The sequence below is a fragment of the Plectropomus leopardus genome, chromosome 16 (assembly GCF_026936395.1).
Source record: "Plectropomus leopardus strain MGB_pleo_1.0 chromosome 16, ASM2693639v1, whole genome shotgun sequence".
Taxonomy (NCBI): Eukaryota; Metazoa; Chordata; class Actinopteri; order Perciformes; family Serranidae; genus Plectropomus; species Plectropomus leopardus.
The window spans coordinates 7,369,726-7,388,185 of NC_142191.1; the positions used below are offsets into that span (position 1 = coordinate 7,369,726).

The 18,460-nt window shown below is 38.7% G+C and overlaps 1 protein-coding gene across 9 annotated transcripts in view; it reads right to left on the bottom strand.

Annotated features, from left to right (window-relative positions):
• Positions 1–18,460, bottom strand: part of LOC121955208 (uncharacterized) — a 272,250-nt gene that overhangs the window by 90,512 nt on the left and 163,278 nt on the right. For 2 of the 9 annotated variants that reach the window (XM_088089784.1, XM_088089783.1), the window contains exon 7: positions 7,063–7,223. The exons of 6 other annotated variants lie outside the window; for them this stretch is intronic. The gene's annotated coding sequence lies outside the window, so the exon portion shown is untranslated. Of the gene's footprint in view, positions 1–7,062; positions 7,224–8,449; positions 8,560–18,460 lie in introns of those variants that run through there. One more of the 9 variants, XM_088089785.1, reaches the window with a different exon arrangement.

An 18,460-nucleotide genomic window follows, 5' to 3' on the forward strand; every position in this document is an offset into this window, starting at 1 on the left:
TGTGTGAAATACAGTGACAGTAAAACAGATGTGTGAATGTCAGACAAAAGCAGGCAAAGCAATTGGTTTGTACGGACCGCCTCAACACAACAGCCTCTGCTATTACACAGGTCCTTTCACCTGTAGCTGTAATTAGTGGTGAACACAAAGACAACGGTGGCGAGACGAGAAAGGCAGACAGTTTTTTTTTTCTGTTCAGACAGGATGGGAAATAATTGCAATGTGCAAAAGACACTTTTCTGTTATCAAATGTAACTGTCGCCACAGGCAAACTGGAGACTATTCCCAAAGCGCATTGTTTTATTGTTCGAGTTTATGGGGCTTGTGTGAATGCATGCAGATACCATATGTCACCATGCGGATCGTGCTGTTTTTTATAACCCTGCTCTTTGTTCTTTGCTCATTCAAATGCTAACCTTTTTTTATCATGCGATTTTATAACCTCCTCAATCGAATGTGTAGTCATATGCTGTATGTGCGTGAGTGGGAGGATGCAACAGCTTGAATACCTGTAAAATAATATGTACCCGACTGCAATAGCAGTGCAATACATAAGCTCCTGTTGTGACTGTGTCAGACTCTGCAGTCTGGTGATGTATGCTTTCTCTGACACATTATGTTGTGAGGCACAGTGCCAAATGCTGTAACATGTTCTCACTCCCAACTTGTGAAATTATGATGCTCTACGTGCCCCTCTAGCTTCAGTTTTGTATGCTAAGGCACAGCTTGTTAATTCAACAAGTTCTCATCCTTAGATGTCACATGTTGCAACTTTGCAGTAGACTTGCATCTACTGTTGACGTTCCATCCACCACCCACCTGCCCATTCTTTAGGGACCTTTCTACTCCTTATATTATGCAGTTACTGGCAGCGTTTCAACCTAAGGCTTGCACGTCGATCCATCCTGGAAGAAGGATCCCTCCTCAGACACTCTTCCTGAGGTTTCTACCATTTTTTTCCCATTACAGGGTTTTTTTTGGGGATTTTTTCCTTAGATGATGTGAGGGTCTAAGGGCAGAGGGATGTTGTATGCTGTAAAGCCCTCTTAGGCAAACTGTGTTTTGTGATAATGGGCTTTTTAAATGAAATTTACTTGACTTGACTATCTGGTGGTGTATCGTGCTGCCGCAGCAAGTGCCGTCCAGCAGCACCACTAACGGCTATGTCCAGCTGTGTTCTCAGCTGACAACGTCCAGCGCCATATCATGCAGAAGCAAAAGGTTGCTTTTGAGGTCTGGATCTCACACTGAAAGCACTGCAAAAGCAGCGGTATTTCCCGGCTATGGAATGAGAATAGGCTGGTTAGCTTCTGCTTGTTCAATGCATCGTGTCTTTTCCTGTGTTAACAGGACGCCTCAGTTTTGTCACACACAAAAAATACTTTAGGTTTAGGTGAAACCACTCAGTTAGCTTTGGAAAAAGATCATGGTATAGGCTAAAATGAGTGTGTATGTTACCTAATTTTACCTCATTAGTTATTAAACAAATACGTCATATGATTTTAACTATGTTAAGTTTTTAAAGGTCCAGTGTGTAGGATTTAGTGGCATCTAGTGGTGACACATACACCAGTCTCCTGGGTGAAAGCTCTGTGTTTGTTTGACCCATCATCTCTCTCTCCCACCCTACACAGACTGTCTTACTCTTTAAACTATGTTATTTCCCCAGATGGATTTACATTTGAGTTAGTTAATCCCAATGCGTCTCATTATACATTAAAGAGTGCCTTATGTCGACCAGTCTTCTGAATTTGATTTTCTGGCAATATGAATGAGCTGAACATTAAAATATGTTCTCATAAAACCTTAGTTGTATCAACACAGTTTAAGCTTCTTAATACAATTAACTGAATGACTACTGCATGGGAATTCATCATTTAGAACAGGTATTCATGTTGTTGGTTTTCAAGCAATTCCCCGAATGTCCTTTTTCATTAACATTTATCTTGTGCTCATGTCATAGTTTGATGGCTGACGGCAACAATTTAAATCTGCTTCAATTAATTTTTTGGCTGCTCGGGGGCAGCACAACAAGCTGTAATCACAACATTGACATGTTATTACATTATAGAGTTTAAAGTGACAACGTGTTGGGCAGTAGTAGGCAACCTGTGGCTCTGGAGACACATGCAGCTCTTTGGTTTCTTTCAATTGGCTCCCTGCGGCTTTGATAAAAAAATTATATGGAAATACCTATTATTTTTTTCTAATTTAAATTTTCAACCTCAGGGTCAGGAGGCGTAATGCGGATTCTGTCCTGGCCATGGATACAAACAGTGGAGCAGTTCTTTACCTTTGCAGGGTTGCTGGAGGGTTCATGGGAGTTTGCCCATCCAAGCTACATGTTTTGTGAACCTATGACCAGGTTTTAGTAGGTTTGGCCTCCACCAGGGTTGTCCCTTGTTGCCCCTTTTGATATTCAGAAACAGGATCTCAAGGCACTGCTGGGGGGAGGAGAGTGTCCGGTTGCATCTCTGCTCTTTGCAAATGATGAAGTTTTATTGGCTTCATCTCTCTGTGACCTCCAGCATGCACTGGGGCGGTTTGCAGCTGAATGTGAAAGCATGAGAGTCAGTACCTCCAAGTCTGAGGCCATGGTCCTCTGCAAGAAAATGATGGGTTGGCCCCTCTGGAAGGAGGAGCCACTGCTCTTGCACGTAAAAAAGGGACAGTTGGCCAAAAATGGCTCTTTTGATAATAAAGGTTGCCAATCCTTTGTTGCGAAGAACAGTTGCTAATTTGCATTTATTTGGAGTTATTTTTCTGTCTACCCTATGGTTTATGTACAATGTTCACTCTTTTTTTAGCCTCATTTTGGTCTCCACCAACTCCAGAGAACACCATTTGACTCTTTAGCATCTTAATGCTCCATCATCTTCTTCAGCTAGTCGCTAACTTAGTATATCTTTCATCTGGTGCAGGCACAGCGGGTTTTCTCAGTTAACATTTTTTTTCTTTTTTGTTGGAATTAACAGCCTGGTTAGAAACAGCGTTGGTGAAATTAAACCAAGACAGTTAAGTTACGGGCCTGGAAAAAAAATAATGACCTGAAAGGTACTAAAGGTTTTCCCCAGATTTAGCAATGTCAGAGGTTTTTCACTACAATCGTACCCTATTAAAATTTGTTTCTGTGTACAGATCACATCTTTCGTGAATATGGAGGTTGTTGCATCATGTGCTTCTGTCGGTGCTCTGAATGTGTGAGTAAAAAAAACAGTAAAGAGGATAAAAGACTAAACCAGATGGTTAACAATCAGTGCCAAGACAACAAAGTCAACCCTTGGGGATTCATTACATTTAAGCCTAATTCATCCATAAAATGTGATAATCAAAGTCACCATAACAGACAAATACACTCCAGGTAAACTAACATCATTCAAATAATAATAACTAGTATTATAATCTTGGAATTGGCATATTAATTAAATTATCTCAAAATTCAGAACAAAAGAGTATGTGATCCCTCTCAGAAGAAAGCCACTACAAGTCTGATTTCCATTAATCAACAGAAAGAGAGGTGCACAGAGACGCCATTATCTGTATGTGCATCTGTTAAATAAAGATAATCTGTCTTTGTATCTGTATTCAAATAGAAAACTGTATGTGGGGCTGGTTCATATTGGATGTCACAATAAATCAGGCAAATGATGTATTTTCTAACCTAATATTCATTAACAATGGAATTGTTTCTTCAATGCATCAAATTGATCACCTCTCTTCTGTTATTTTTTATTTTTAACTTATTTAAGCCTCTGTATGAATCCGACTATTATGGAATGTCATTTATCAATATTAAATGAATAAATAAATATGCCTATGAAATGATTTCTGAAATAAATAAGAGGAAGGAAATATGAGGAAATTATTATGTAAATAGATGTCGATATAAATGAGTCAATACAGCTAAGAAAAATGGCTTTTTCCCCCTAAAACAGGATTTTCCTAATGCCAAATTTATTTCCCAGCTCTTTTTATTTCCATCTGTTTAACCCTTTGAAAATTGGAGCGATATCACTTTTCTTGCACAACTTTCAGAAACTTATCACAAATATCTAAACCTTTGAATCCTGAGCAAATTGGTGCGTTTTCGTTAAAAACATGAGAAGAAGGCAATGAGCAACTTGGTAAGAAATGTTCCACAAAGTGCAAAAAAAATAATAGTTTGGTAAATCATTTTTAAAAAGCTAGGGAAAATTGACATGGAAAAAAAGGAAAAAAGTAGCGAAAAATATATATAATAAGCAAAGTTATATATTTACAGTTATGTTACAGGATTATTATAATATTTTTAGCCCTTTCCCCAAATCATTTCCCTTTTCTTCACTTCTTTTTTCAACCAATTTTCAAGTAATTTTTTTGTACTTTTTGGGTCATTTCTGCTTTCGTTCCTCATTGTCTTTTTTGCAGGTTTTTGAAAGAAATCAAGCCATACTTACATAATGTAAATCTTAAAAAGATGAATACTGAGTGAAATGCAAGGTAAAAATGTTTTTTTCATGTTTCAGCTAGACGAGATCAACACACACAGCTTTAAACTGCAAGTTCCAAGCGTCATTTTGATGTATCATTTGTGAGGGACTGAAATAAATCCAGCCGCCACACCAGCTTTCTATCTCACTTCTGCACATGACGCCTACTCCTTCTCAATGCGAGAGTGAGCCAGAGCGGTCAGCCTGGTACCTGCTGTGCCTGATTCGGTGGGGCAGACTGCAGAATATAGCAATCACTTTTCTGTACTGTATAGTAAATGGAAGTTGCAAGGGAGTAATGGCGTTTTTATCTTGTGGCCATCCACAATGATACGAATCTATCTGAAGAAACAGACATGTCAATCATGGCTTTTTTTCCCCCTGAATAATAACAACAAACATATAGATTTCCGTTTTCACTGCATTGGTTGTGCTTTTTTTCGGAACAATGTATTAGGATTCGGGTAGATGCCTAGCAGTTAGCGGTTAGTTGTGCCTTACTCTGTTAAAAACACATCAAAAAAAATTTTTTTTCCAAACAGCTGATGTGAATATTTCCTCATTCATATGTGCTTTTATAAAACTTCAAATGAAGCAAGTTGTAAAGAGGTGGAAAGAACTCTTGAGTTACAGTTGACCCCTAGAAGCCTGAGCAAATTGGTTTGATTTCTCTTAAAATTATGGGGAGAAGGCCATGAGCAACTAACCATGACAGGGCTCAAAAATTGGCTATAAATAAGCAGAAAGTTTCTAGAAAATTAGCTGAAAATAAGCAAAAAAAAAAGTAGAAAACAAAAACAAACAAGAAAATGACCAACAAAGAAAGATGAAAAAATATTTTAAGAAATATATACATTTTTGTTCTGTAACATAATTTTAAATATATAATTATTATAATCATAAATAGGGTTAGGGTTAGGGTTAGGGTTGAAAAAAACCCTTTTTTTTCATTTTTTATTTTACTGATAGTTTTTTAACAATCCTCCCTTCTTTGTAAAGACAAAATTTCAGGTCATTTTCTTTCACCTGTCACCTTTTACAAATTTCTAAAAAAAATAGTGGGACATTTTTTGCCAAGTTGATCATAGCCTTCTCCACTGTAACTGTGTATATAAAATTTACATTTGTGAGCAATATATGAAGATCTTCTTTAGACAGACTATATTAAACGCCTTGATTGAGCGGCAAATAATTATCGTATGCACACAGAGAGTCACTGCTGTTGCCCTCCCTCCCTCGTTTAACAAGGAATCTAAATAGCCTTATTTCCTACTTATAAACATAACACTGCACTATTAAAGTCCACACAAGTGGCAAATTGCCTGTCCGCCTCTCATCATCAGCACCACTGGTGCTGCACCTCAGGCCTCATTGTGTTCCTCAAAGTTAATTGATTTGGAAGTTGTTTTCGGTCGACACTGAGGTGAGTAAACAGACCCAGAGGAGGGCAGGGAGGTCTAGGATCTGATACGACGAGACTGCGTGTTGTTTGAGATAATAAAGCAACTTGTTCTATGATTTTTTTCTCTTAAGTCCATTTGTGGTGAACAACAAAGCCTCCGCTCTGCTGATCTACTGTACATACAGTAATCTTTTAATTGGCTCACCACTGCGGTCGTTAGAGAAACAGCAACTTCCTTTGTTGTGAAAAGAGTCCACCAGCATTGTGTGGTTTCTCAATATGAAGCATGTCTGACAGAATTACAGCAGACAGAAAACAGATCTGTTTAAACAGGAAGAAGCGGCTTTTCCGGGAAGACTGCACATTTTCATAATCTAGGATTGCTGTAGCCTTGAGCAATTTCATTAAATGAGTTTTTCCATTTAAATTACTGTCTATCAGCAACTCATTATACCCAACATTTTCACATGAAATTGCTCTTTGTACCTTTGTATCAAAAAGTGAATCCATATTTAAAGTGATTGTGCTGCTACCTCTGAGACATCTGTTTAGAAGTACAAACTTTTGACTTTTTTCTTCTTTTGACTTTTTCTGTTTTGATGCGTTTTGTTCTCTCTGACGACTGCAAGAACTATTTTCGCTTCGATTTCATCAGACAGACAAATTAATTCAACCGTGCATGAAGGGACGTGAAAGCTAAAAGGTAATCCAATTTCCATTTAATGTGATATTCTTAAATTCCCCTGAAGACCTTTTGGGGGAAGCCATGATTAGAGGCTATGAATGCATGTCATTTTATTTCCAGTTTTTTATAAATTGAGACCTATTAATAGTCTTGAGATTAGTCCTTTCTCCCACTGCTGTCTGCCACATCCTGCAGAGACGATTGTGGCAGGTATTAATAAAAAAAAGTCAGCATATGTCAACTTCAGCATCATAGTTTGATTACATTTCACAACAAAAATTGCCAATTGGCTCATCTAGACTCCAGGATAATGGTTTGCCAGCCACCCGACACTCTATCAGGGGCCAGATTTGGTCCTCGAGCCACAATTTGAGTTTCGCTGCCGTAGACCCCCAATGTCAAACAGCATAAGTATCTATGATTACAGCCTGGTACAAACAAAAAAAAGTTTTGGTCTCCCATTTCAACATTACAGCTGTATAGGTATAGGTTTAAATATAACTTACTGGTTTACATTTTTTGATGGCTGTCTGCAAGGCGTCTCTACAGTCTATGAGTCAAATCCTCCCCTCGCTCATCCACAGCTCCAACCTCTCATCCAAATATGGTCAAAAAACAAAAATGGCAATGGCGAAAATGCTGAGCTCAAGGCATCACAATAGGAGTTCTGAAATCAAGAAGTGATAACACAGTAATTACGTAGTACTTATTTACATAGTTTATAACAAATACATAGAGAAAATGCATGCCGTAGAATGTTATTTTCTAATTTGACATTTTGCTTAAGGCTAGCATTACATTTTTTACTGGATATTAGTTTTTCACCATAATAAACAGTAGTTGTTAGTTGCTGCAGTGCAACCAACGTGCATAACTTTAAGCCTTAAAAACATATAAATGGTTAGGCTTTGTAAAAATAAACACTGTATGATTGTCATTTTAGAGGAAAGCTAGCTATGGAGACCAAAACCGTCTTTTGTATCAGGCAAAACGTTTGTTTGTGCTGTTAAGTTGGATATTTTAAAATGGGACCTTATGGCGATTTACTCTGTTTTGGGGCCAGCCCCAAGTGGCCATTTGATTAACTGCAGTGTTTGGCATCTCGTGTTGGCCTATTTTTCAGCCCTGGAGGTTGCCACTTGGTTTAGAGCAGCAAAAAAAAAAAAAAAATCAATTTCCAGAAAACTCTAGTTTTGTCTGGGTGTTAAACTGGTGCATAGACTCGCATACTAGCCAGTATCAAAGACAATTCTGATATTGGTATCGGAACAACTTCAGGATGTATCACAGATGTTTAAGTTCTCTATTTTCAGCAAAAAATAAATCCTACCAACATTTTCTCTTTCATAAGCATATATCACATTAAATTCACAACACAGACTCTTTTGCCACTTGAGATGCAGCTCTTTGCTCAAGCGGTGAATGTCACGCAGCTTATCATCGTCCTGATCATTGTGTGCATCAAAAGGAGACCTTATGGGATTATGCATCAAGAATTTGCAACGTAAGGAGCAGGACAAGCAACATGAGTCACTAAAAGAAGGGAATTCCTCAAAGGGTTTGCACAGGCGCACATATACAGGTACACATACAGATCAGTGCTGAGCCACTATGGTGACATCTTTGATTTATCCCCTGCTCTGAGAATAAGATTTAGACTGCTGGCAGCTGTGTAGTGGATCTGACCTTTCTCTACGCACTACACAAACTTGAATTTCTTTATAAAAAAGCATTCACCCACACTGTGTTGTAGGTCCAAGTAAAAGAAAGCAAGGTTATATAGAGCTAAGAGAACACAATTTATTATGTTTCTTTTCTTTTGAGCAGGAAGGCCTTCCAAAAAAAGCCTGCTCTTCTGATCAGAATTGAGTTTTTTTTTGCAACATGGAAGGAGGAAGGAGGACTCTTAAGTAACAGTGGTTGTGATCATATGATTTTGTCTCTGAATGAAAGGCACGGTCCATTTCTGTGCTGTTCTGGATTCACAAAGAGATGCAGAGGAACTGCAACAAGACACAAAAAGAGACACAAAATGACAAAAAGATGTATAAGGACTACAAAGAGAGGCAAAACCACCACATCTGAGTGTCTTGCTCTTAAGTAGGAGAAGTGGTGGGGCCCTTGGCATATTTTTGCTCAGGGGCCCATTGTCTCATAATGTAAAGCTTAAGCTGACATTCACACAGAGGCACACATTTGAAGTCTGAATTTTGTAGAATTAATCAATCATATTCATAAATCCAACCATAGTCTCGCTTTAAACATTAGGCCTAAATCAGGTGTGTTATTTTGATTTTAGAGCCACGTCACTAACACCCTGATACAGTTCAGTATCTAGCATCTTTTTTCAAGTAACTCATAATTAAGCACTACTCATAGGTTTGGGGAGTATCACAGTATTACGGTATACCAGGGTATGTAGAAATCCAGAGGTGATGTTTTTCAATACTGTCACAAATACAGACGCTCCTCTTTCTATTAAAGTCAATGTATGTGGTGCACAGCACGCACCACCCCAGCCCAGTCTCTGGTCTCTACTGGTGGAACAGGCAGCTGAGCTACAAGATGCTGCGACACCTAGTGGTGGAGGGATAAGTTACAGGACTGTAAACAGCTGAAGGCCAGCAGAGAGAGACCATCAGGAATAACAGCATGTTTTTTACATCTAACTTGGTAAATTAAGTATTAATTTCAACCAAACCGGAGCTGGTGATTGTTTGAGCAGTGGACTTAGTAACGAGATTACTAACAAGAGTAACCAAGACGGTTTGTTTTTTTTTATAAATTTTGTTTCTGTCAAGTTTGAATGAAATGTGTTGTATGATGAGTTAATGAGGCAATAAAGCCTCATCAGCCTTCTGTGACCTAAAAAAAATTAATAAGAAAATAGGTGTGATAATATTACTTTTGTTGATCTTCTGTTAACATTTTGTGGGTTTCTACTGTGTATCTGTTTGATAAGTAACTTACTCACCATCGTGTCAGGTGTCAGCACTGCACACTTATTCATTCACAAACCCATATACTGTATACCCCGGTGAAATTTCTCCTGTCCAATTTCATTTCCGCCTGCCTCACAGACTCTGCTTTTTTTGTGCAGAGAGTTAATTTATTTTTGTTCTTCTTAGCATGAGAAGGTGTTAGGTTGATGGCTGCTCTGTGCTCACATGAGGATTATTCATTAGTGGCTAAACCAGCAATTCCAGGATTTACCGAAGGAAAAAGTATGAGCGGCATGCTGACCTGAGTAAACTCTGCATAAACTGTGTTTATACAAAGTTTAGACACCACAGGTGTGTATTAAACACACCCCGGGGGGATGTGTCTAAATACTAAATCAAACTTTGAGTAGTGGGTAATTGGTATTTACATACAGGTGATAAGTAAATCAGTTTATCACATTCTGTAAGTAAATCCGACCTCTCACTTTGAGTCGGAAACCAGCCTTTTCCTGCCTTATTGCCTTTCCCCTGCCCTTTCACTCACAAACGAAACTCTCTGCAGCCTTTGCACCGAGACAAATAGCTTCTGCAAATTACCTGAGAACACTCTGCCCGTGATTGTCTGTTTACATTGTGTGCGCCCAAACTCCTGAGGCGGTGGTAATAGATGCACGGTGTGTTGAACCTCGCAGCAATTTGGACCAAGGAATATATATTTTTGTGTCGTCCATGAAGAAGCAATATTGCTTTTATTTGTTTTTCAATTATAGATAATGGGGGACGAAAATTGAGCTTGCTCGGTGTGTTTGGGTGAAAGACACACGAGAGAGAAAAACGCAAAAGCATAAAGGCTATAAAATAATCACTTAAACTGAATATGCTTCAGAGTATAATCATCTCAAGACACATTGGAGGACTTTTCTTAAAACAAATTCATGTATATCACCGTGGTTTAAACAATAAGGTATACGAAGAGTCTATCTCGCAACAATCACTTACTGTATGTTCAAGGAAATCATTCCACCTTGAGACACAGTATTGGAATGCATGCCCAACTTCATACTCTGCACTTGTCATTTACCTTGACATGTCGTTTGATGAAATCTGTAGGATAATGTTGCACCACTCGCTTTATACATGGAAAGCATAATAAACTGGGTGATATTTTCATGGAACAGAAACAAGCTCTGAATCAGGTCTCCTCCCTCTCTCCGTCAGTGGAACCATCATGTCATGCGAAGACAGTCGTGAATATGGAAATAAAAGACTATATTTCTTTAATTTCCAGTCAAGAACTGAGTTTTCCACATACGATATTAATGGGGCGTCACTTTATTTATGTGCAGTTTCAAAGTACTGACATTCTGTACCTCACTACCGTCCTCAAATGAGAACAATTTCACACCATTCTTTCTCCTTCACTGAGCTTTTTACCTTTTTACACAGATGCTTATTGTATGTATAGTGTTTTCGGGGTATGATATGATATATAATATATACAGAACTATAATTATTATCAGTCAAAATGACACTTAAAGGAATGAAAACGGAAGCCTTAGTTTTTTGTCGAAAAAATGTTTTAGCGCTATAATTACGACTTGAAACCATTTTTTTTTAAAGATGGAGGTATGTGTAAAAGTCTCCCTTTGGAAGACAACTAAAATAAAGGTGAAATTCTCTGTCCAGATGCTTTTTTTTTTAAATATCGTAGATATTCAAATGTTCACAGTATGATAATCGTCAACTTTTATATCACGGTATACCTCAAAACGGGCATATCACTGCAAACTGATGTATATTATAAACTACGACTGCATCAGCATCGACACTGTGACGACTGCATGCGCAGCACTCACATAGCAGGATGAGCCAAGTCAGACAAATACATTCACATGTTCCAAAGTCGAGGGGCCCTGATGGCAAAGGCATGCATTTCGTCAACATTTCAGAAATGTAATTTGGGGCAAGACCCATCCTTGCTTGAAAAGTAATCAGTAAAATCTTAAAATCAATTATAAAACGGACAGCAAGCCAGTGGAGGGAAGCAAGGAATTTTACTACCAGATCTTGTCGCACTTGACTAAGAAGCCATTCCCGAGTGGAACATAATAACACTGTCAGACTATCACACTGCATTATGTAACATCGTTGCTCTGCGTCCACACTAAATCCATTAAACATGCACTTCTTTTATGTGATGTAAACAAACCACATAAATATTAGCACTCGAGATCAGACTGATATTTACTGGAAATGACATACAATACAGCCAACAGTAAGTAGCAGTGTTTCCTCTACACTCATTTAGGAGTGGCGGCCCGCCACTCCTAAATCCTACCCGCCGCTCCTTCAAATGTCGGTTTTTTTTGGTTGTTTTTTTTTTTTAAATTGCAAATACACCACCGCCGCATCACAGCACAGTCCTGCACTGCGTTGGGTGTCGCGAGTGCTGAGGCAGATAACTATCTTGCTCCGTATCTACTCTTTGGGGTAGATACCACCGCCCCCTCCCACCCCCCAACACAACTAACTGGTGCCGACGTTAATTAGCTACACGCATCCAGGCATCAGGTCGGAGAGTCAGAGGAGTGTCGGCTTGAAAATAACGTGCAACTTACCGGAGAAAAGGTAGACTTATTAGCTTAAGAAAACTTATAATAGATTTTATTAGTTAAATAAACATTCGCAAAATATTGATGGCCAGCTAAGGTTACGTAGCTTAAGTTAATTGGGCCCGGTGCCAACTCAACTCAGTGTCGCTAACGTGAGTAAACTAATTGATAGCATTAAGCGATATACACGCCATGATGTATTTTTACATTCGGCCTTTAAAAAGCGATTTTCATGCCAACCATTCAATAAAAAGGGGCATTATGCTGGGCATAAAACTAAAATGTGCAGTCAAGTGTCATTTGTTTACGCCGCCACGGCTCCCCGGAGAGCCTGCCCCCACTGCTGAAAAAAATCCTAGAGGAAACACTGAGTAGCCTAGCCGGCTATTAGCTACAGTCATTTAACTTAACAGAAACTTCCAGCTCTCTGGTGATCTCACTCCAGCCAGTGGACACTTTATTTTGAATTTGTTGTGAAATAAGGAGATATCTTAGAAATAATTAATCAATTCAACATCATTCATCAGGCACTCCTCATTCATTGAGGCACTTTCAAAGCGAGCAACACAGAAAAAAAGGAACAGAATGTTCAACAAAAGTTCGGCATTGGCTTCATCCAAAATGTTGCCATATTGGTATATTGGTCGATTGTATCAAAAGTGGCACTCAAATCAAGAACGACTTACAGCTGATGTACTTCTGGACATCCTCACTTTGACACAATGACATCACTCAGTGATCTGATACTGGCTCCTCAGAAGAGCATCCCTTCCAGACCTCTGGCTAGCATCACAGCAGCCCCCAGCAGCAACTCGATATTTTCCCACGACAACATTAGATGCTGAATGGTGATCTGTGCCTCCAACAGTGGCAAAGTCATTGATAATTCAACAGGGACTACATTTTCAGATGTCTTTGGGCATGTGAACTTGCTATATGGGAGAAGCAAGACTTTTGTTTTTCTACTTATTTGGGGGGAAGTGTTTTATTCATGATGTCAAACCTAGACCAACCGCAACATGTCTGCAAGTGTTTGTTAGTTGTAAAAGTCCTGCTTTTGTAATCATACATGAGTGAAAGTTTATATTTCTTGTTGCTGATATGTTTCGGCCAAAGAAAGCTTGTTAATGTCAACTCAAGTAATGCGCTCTCACATTATGTATTCCAGTGGTGCAGACGGTTCTGTATATTTGTGTGGGTAAACATGCTCTGCTGTGGAGTTGCACACTTACTTGAAGGCACCGGGTGGGTGGCCTCCAGCGTTCATTGTGAATTCATGAATTCAGGGAAAACAGCACACACAGGCGCATACGCACAGAGCCAAACATTTAAAAAAAACTGTTTACATTCCATATATTGTATACTGTATCGAAAAAAAGAAAAGACCAAAGAGAACAAACCTACGCATGACGTGCACACTAAGCATCTAATAACACAACACATACACAATTGCAAGCAGAGAAGTTTTTTGGGAAGTGATGTTTGGGCTTCTTCAACATGCACACAAATACAAACTCCCACATGGAGTCTCCAGAGACTCTGAATGATTCCTTTTTGACATTTACAGCAATGTGTTTCTATGTTGCTGCTGTTGCTGATCAATAGCAGGGGCAGTACTCGCCTGTAGCTCTCTCTCGCTCTGTCAGCCCGGTCAATATCATGAATAGTCAACATACAGTAAGAACCATAAAAGTCAGTATAAGATAAGGAGGTAGTGATATATATGCAGGACACGTCATCTCTTCATGGTCATTTAAGACAATAGACAGACTCAGGACAACCCATGGGAGTCATGTTGGGTGACACTTTCATCACAGCCCACACTATGTCTTCGTCCTGCAATGTTTTCATCTCTTGTCCTCATTTATATTCCTTTTTCTTTTTTTTTAAAAAAAAGCAGTCTTGTGCATGTATTCCTTTTTAGTTTAATTTAGCATGAGTGTTTTTGAATTTGTGTCTGCTTGATGCCCGACGTAGAAGCAGCAGCAGCAGCAGCAGCCCAACCCTGTCTCCTAGAAATTAGGTTTACTAAGTTTGTTGTTGTAATTATGTTGGGTGACAACGTAGCCTGGGAAGCACAGAATTCTACAGGCTCGTGTTTTATTTGCTCTGGCAGACGCATCTGGTCCACAGATAGTATAAAATAATGGTCATAGGCACTGTGGCATCACCCACAACTCATCATTCACTAGAAACCTCACCCACTGTAGCTATATCAGCAAGTTAAATGTGTATTTTAGCACCTAATGACTCCCAGAGTGAGAGTATTAGTTAGTTTCAACCTCTACAGTTTGTCTGGTCAAATTAGCAAAATACTTGCATCAAATTACCGGGATCCTACAGTTTCCCCCCATTCTATTGGCTGATCCCTGGTTTTTGTATCCACTTCTTGGCTTTTAAAAGCTCAGTTTTTCGGTACGGTAGCTTAAAAAAACGTAGTTCTTTACATTGTTGGTATTGCATCTCATCGCACAGCTGCTTTCAGGTATTTTTCTGTGATCTGCTGCAGATGTAAATGTCAAGGAAGCACCTTCACTGGATACAAACTCAATGGAGAGTAATGGCTTGCTCGATATTTATAATTCTTACAATTATGTGTTTTGATTTGTTTTGTTTTTTTTAATAAAATCCAAGTTCCCCTGTGTAGTAAAAGATTAATTTAAAACACAGTAATACCAATTATGGCTGTATTTTGATATTAATGAATTAATTGTCTTTTAAGACTTTTCGAGGACCTGCAGGAACCCTGTCAACTTCAAGCTCAAAAGATCTTGGGAGTGGGGGGTCAGTGGATGTTAAAAAATGGGGGGGGGGGTCTTTAGTCTTTGGTCAAATGTTAATTAAAAGAGATAAATGTAATAAAAAAATAAGAGTTCTGCAGTCACTCTAAGTGGTTATTATATTGCCTTTTTTGGTGAAAAACAAATGAAACAAATTGTCAGTGAACATTTAACTGACAGATTCAGTAACAATATTTTTCAACTTGCCAGGTTTGTTTATTAGCAATGTTTTCCCATTATGTCAATAAAAAACGTAATTTATTCATGCATGACATTTCCCTCGAGCAGATTTGCTGTTTCAGATTAGCTACATATGGAGGTAATATACAGGCTGAGCTGCAGTACTCTGTGAAGAGATTGGCTTCTCTCAGTGGACACGATGCATGCTCAGACTGTGTTGTGCTACAAGTGAAAAACCAGCAGCATCCACTTTGAGGCTGACCTGTTACACCTGCATCATCTCAGTGTGTGTGAGGAGCAGAGAACACGAGGTGCTTTTTAATGGATAGCTCAGGCCAAAAAAATACGCCCTACCGAGTAACTGAAACACACTGAGTTGTAGCATATTTTTATCTGCAGCAGTAAGATAATAAATATGGTGCCCTGAGGTTTTTTACAGAATGTCATGTAGTTTCACAAGTTCCTCCCCACTGGATGGACTGGATTAAAGAGATATTTCACTTTTGGCAAATGATTTAAAATTACACTATACGACCGTGGTCAGCAGTGCCAAAAAAGAGAAAAATGACGTTGTCCTTGTTGTAAAGCATAACTTTCTGCTCTGATCTGGCTGTTATTTTCTTGCAATAAATCTTTTGACTGCTGGAAGGTCTGATTCCAGGTTTTTTGTTGTTGGATTGATTACTTGCTGCAGAAACAATTTTTGTCGACTTTTTTCTGCAAGAAAAAGCATCATATTGGCTTTAGACTTTACAGTGTGCAGAGGTTTGCTGGGAGATCTTTCACACATTTTCTCCCTTTGTGCAGGTGTTGAATGTTTGGTAAAGGTATGCTACCTGTATGTGACTGGTGGTATTGTGTTGAGGAAAAAGGTCATTTTTTTCTCTTTTCTTTCTGAAAAAGAATATAACTTGCTGAAACTGAGCATCTGCTCCATTTTTTTTCCGAGGTTGTTTTCATGCCTTTAGTTTGGTTAATCTTGAAATAAAAAGATACATTGTTAACTCTAACAGGAAACTGACTGTCTTGAAAAATGTAACTATTAATCTTAATTTCTGTTAACTTTATATCTAATTGTTAAGTTTACTTAAAATTAAGTTATCTTTAATTGATTGTGTGAAGTTGTTGCAACTTAAAAATGATACATTTAATAAAATCAATCTTTCCAAGTTTTTGTGACTTCTGTTAACCAAGTATACTGAGCTACATATCTGCATTCTGCTGGTTTCAAACTAGTCAATAATATTTGTATTTTCTTAAAACATGTCGATAAAGCAGAACTCACAAATCTCCTAATTTCATCATTGGCAAAATCCTCTTTGTGATGACCAAGTTAAATCAGACTAACTTGGTTTACTGAAGTTGATTACACTTAGAAAGAACAAAGCAATTTTACTCATTTTTAAGTTGCAACAACTTCAAAAAATTAAGTAAATACAACTCAAGTTAACACTTAGATATAAAGTAAACAGGTGTATGGTTATATTTACTTTCCTTTTTTAATGCAATTGGTTTACAAGTTTTTTTCAAGTAAGATCAACAAAAATGCAGAAAACTTATATTATCGTGACGTCAAAGGAAAGTCCAAAGTTAAACATGCAACAATTTGGGAAGAAAAATCTAAGATTTGTGTGCAAAAGTCTTTAGTCTTTGACTGCACATCTCTGCAGTCATGTGCTGATGCTTCTAGAACCGACAATGGAAAGATGGATTAGTGGTGGATGGTTTTGTGATCATAAATAATGTATACAATATTAGCATGATGTCAAATGTTACATTTGGAAATCATGCATACATTTTGAAGGTTATTGCTATTAGAAAACCATCCAGGAAAGCACAATGAGTTTTTTTTAAACCGCATCAAACCGGTTAGCTGTAAAAACAAAGTGAGCTGACCTCAGCTGCCTTTACTGCTCTTTTACCAGATCCACTGTTTTCAAAGCACTTTTTCTCTTTTGTGTCTGCTTTTCTTTGATAAATTCAATATGCGGTTGGCCCCATTGGTGTGAACATAAAAACTGCAGCAAGTTTGCATGAATTTGTGTATGGCAGCACAGTTGGCTGTGTTTATTTGACTTTTATTTTTGGTCAGAACAGTCTTGCACTTGGCTTGTCCTGTGCTCCTGGTGTCACAGTTTACAGTCACATCTGTAAACCTCCTGCTACCTTCATACAGACCATAATGCAATCCGGTTGCCCTGGCTCAGCCAACTGACACCAGCTCCAGCCAGCAGCACGGTGACAGAAAAATGCCTCCAACAAGGATGCAGGAGGCTGTTTTTTAAGCTTCTAGCTCAAAAACTTTTCTGTACACATCTGTCTCCAACTCAAATCTGTAAACAGCTATCATAGTTACATTTCTGCTGCCCCATGAAACAGCAAAGCACCTTCAGCAGGGATCCTTAGAGGAGTGATGGCAGTGACCAACAGCCTACAGGCTTGGAACAGTATTACTGTTACAGAGCTGCCATGTACTCAATCTGGCTTCTCCCTGAACAACTACTCTGCTCCTCAGGCCAGTCATTTTCCGAGCTGGGGTTGTGTCGATATTGACCTCCCACAGGTACACATCTCTCCTTTCATCATTCCCTCTTTTTAGCCTGCAGGAGTGACATAAAAGAACGGGCACACTTCCTTCAGTGCCTGGATTCATAACCTCTCTGCTGTCAGTCAGAACTTATGGTGTGTGTTTGTTTGTTAGCGTGCGTGCGTGTGTGTGTGAGTGACTTCCCCACTAAAATGTGTGCAAGTGGGAGATATTACCATAAAAGTGAGTTGCAACTTCTTTCAAGGTTTCAAAAGTGGAAAATGAAAGTACAAATCACACATAGTGCATGATTTTCATGAAATTGCTCTGCAGGCATTGATTAATCCTTTGAAACATGAAAAAATGGCTAAATTTCTATTTTAAAAAAAAACATGGGGATAAAGCCATGAGCAAGTAAAGAAGAAAGGACTCTGGCTGCCCCTTAAAAGTCAGATATTCGAATCATCAGTCAGAGACCCCTCAGTTGACTGAGATTGCTTCAAGTCAAGTCTTTTTTTTCTTTGTTTGTTTGTTTTGCTAGTCTGTGTTGCACAGTGTACTTCTGGGGACGTTTTTGTCTCCAGTTTTTGGCGAGGAGTGAGCCCTCTTGACTGGCATGCTACTCTTTGATTCACGCAGCTGCGCCTGTAGCAGCACAGAGGGAGAGAGAGACTGCTTTTCTGCTCAGATGTGAATTACAGCTCATAGCAAGTTGAAACGCAACAATCTCTGGCATAAAAAATCTTGCACATTTGCAATCTGTTGTTAGTGCCATTAGCTTGTCCACTGTGGCGCTTTCAAGCAACAAAAAGCAACAGGATGTTCAACAAAAGTTCAGCTCAAAGCTGCATCACTTGCAGCCA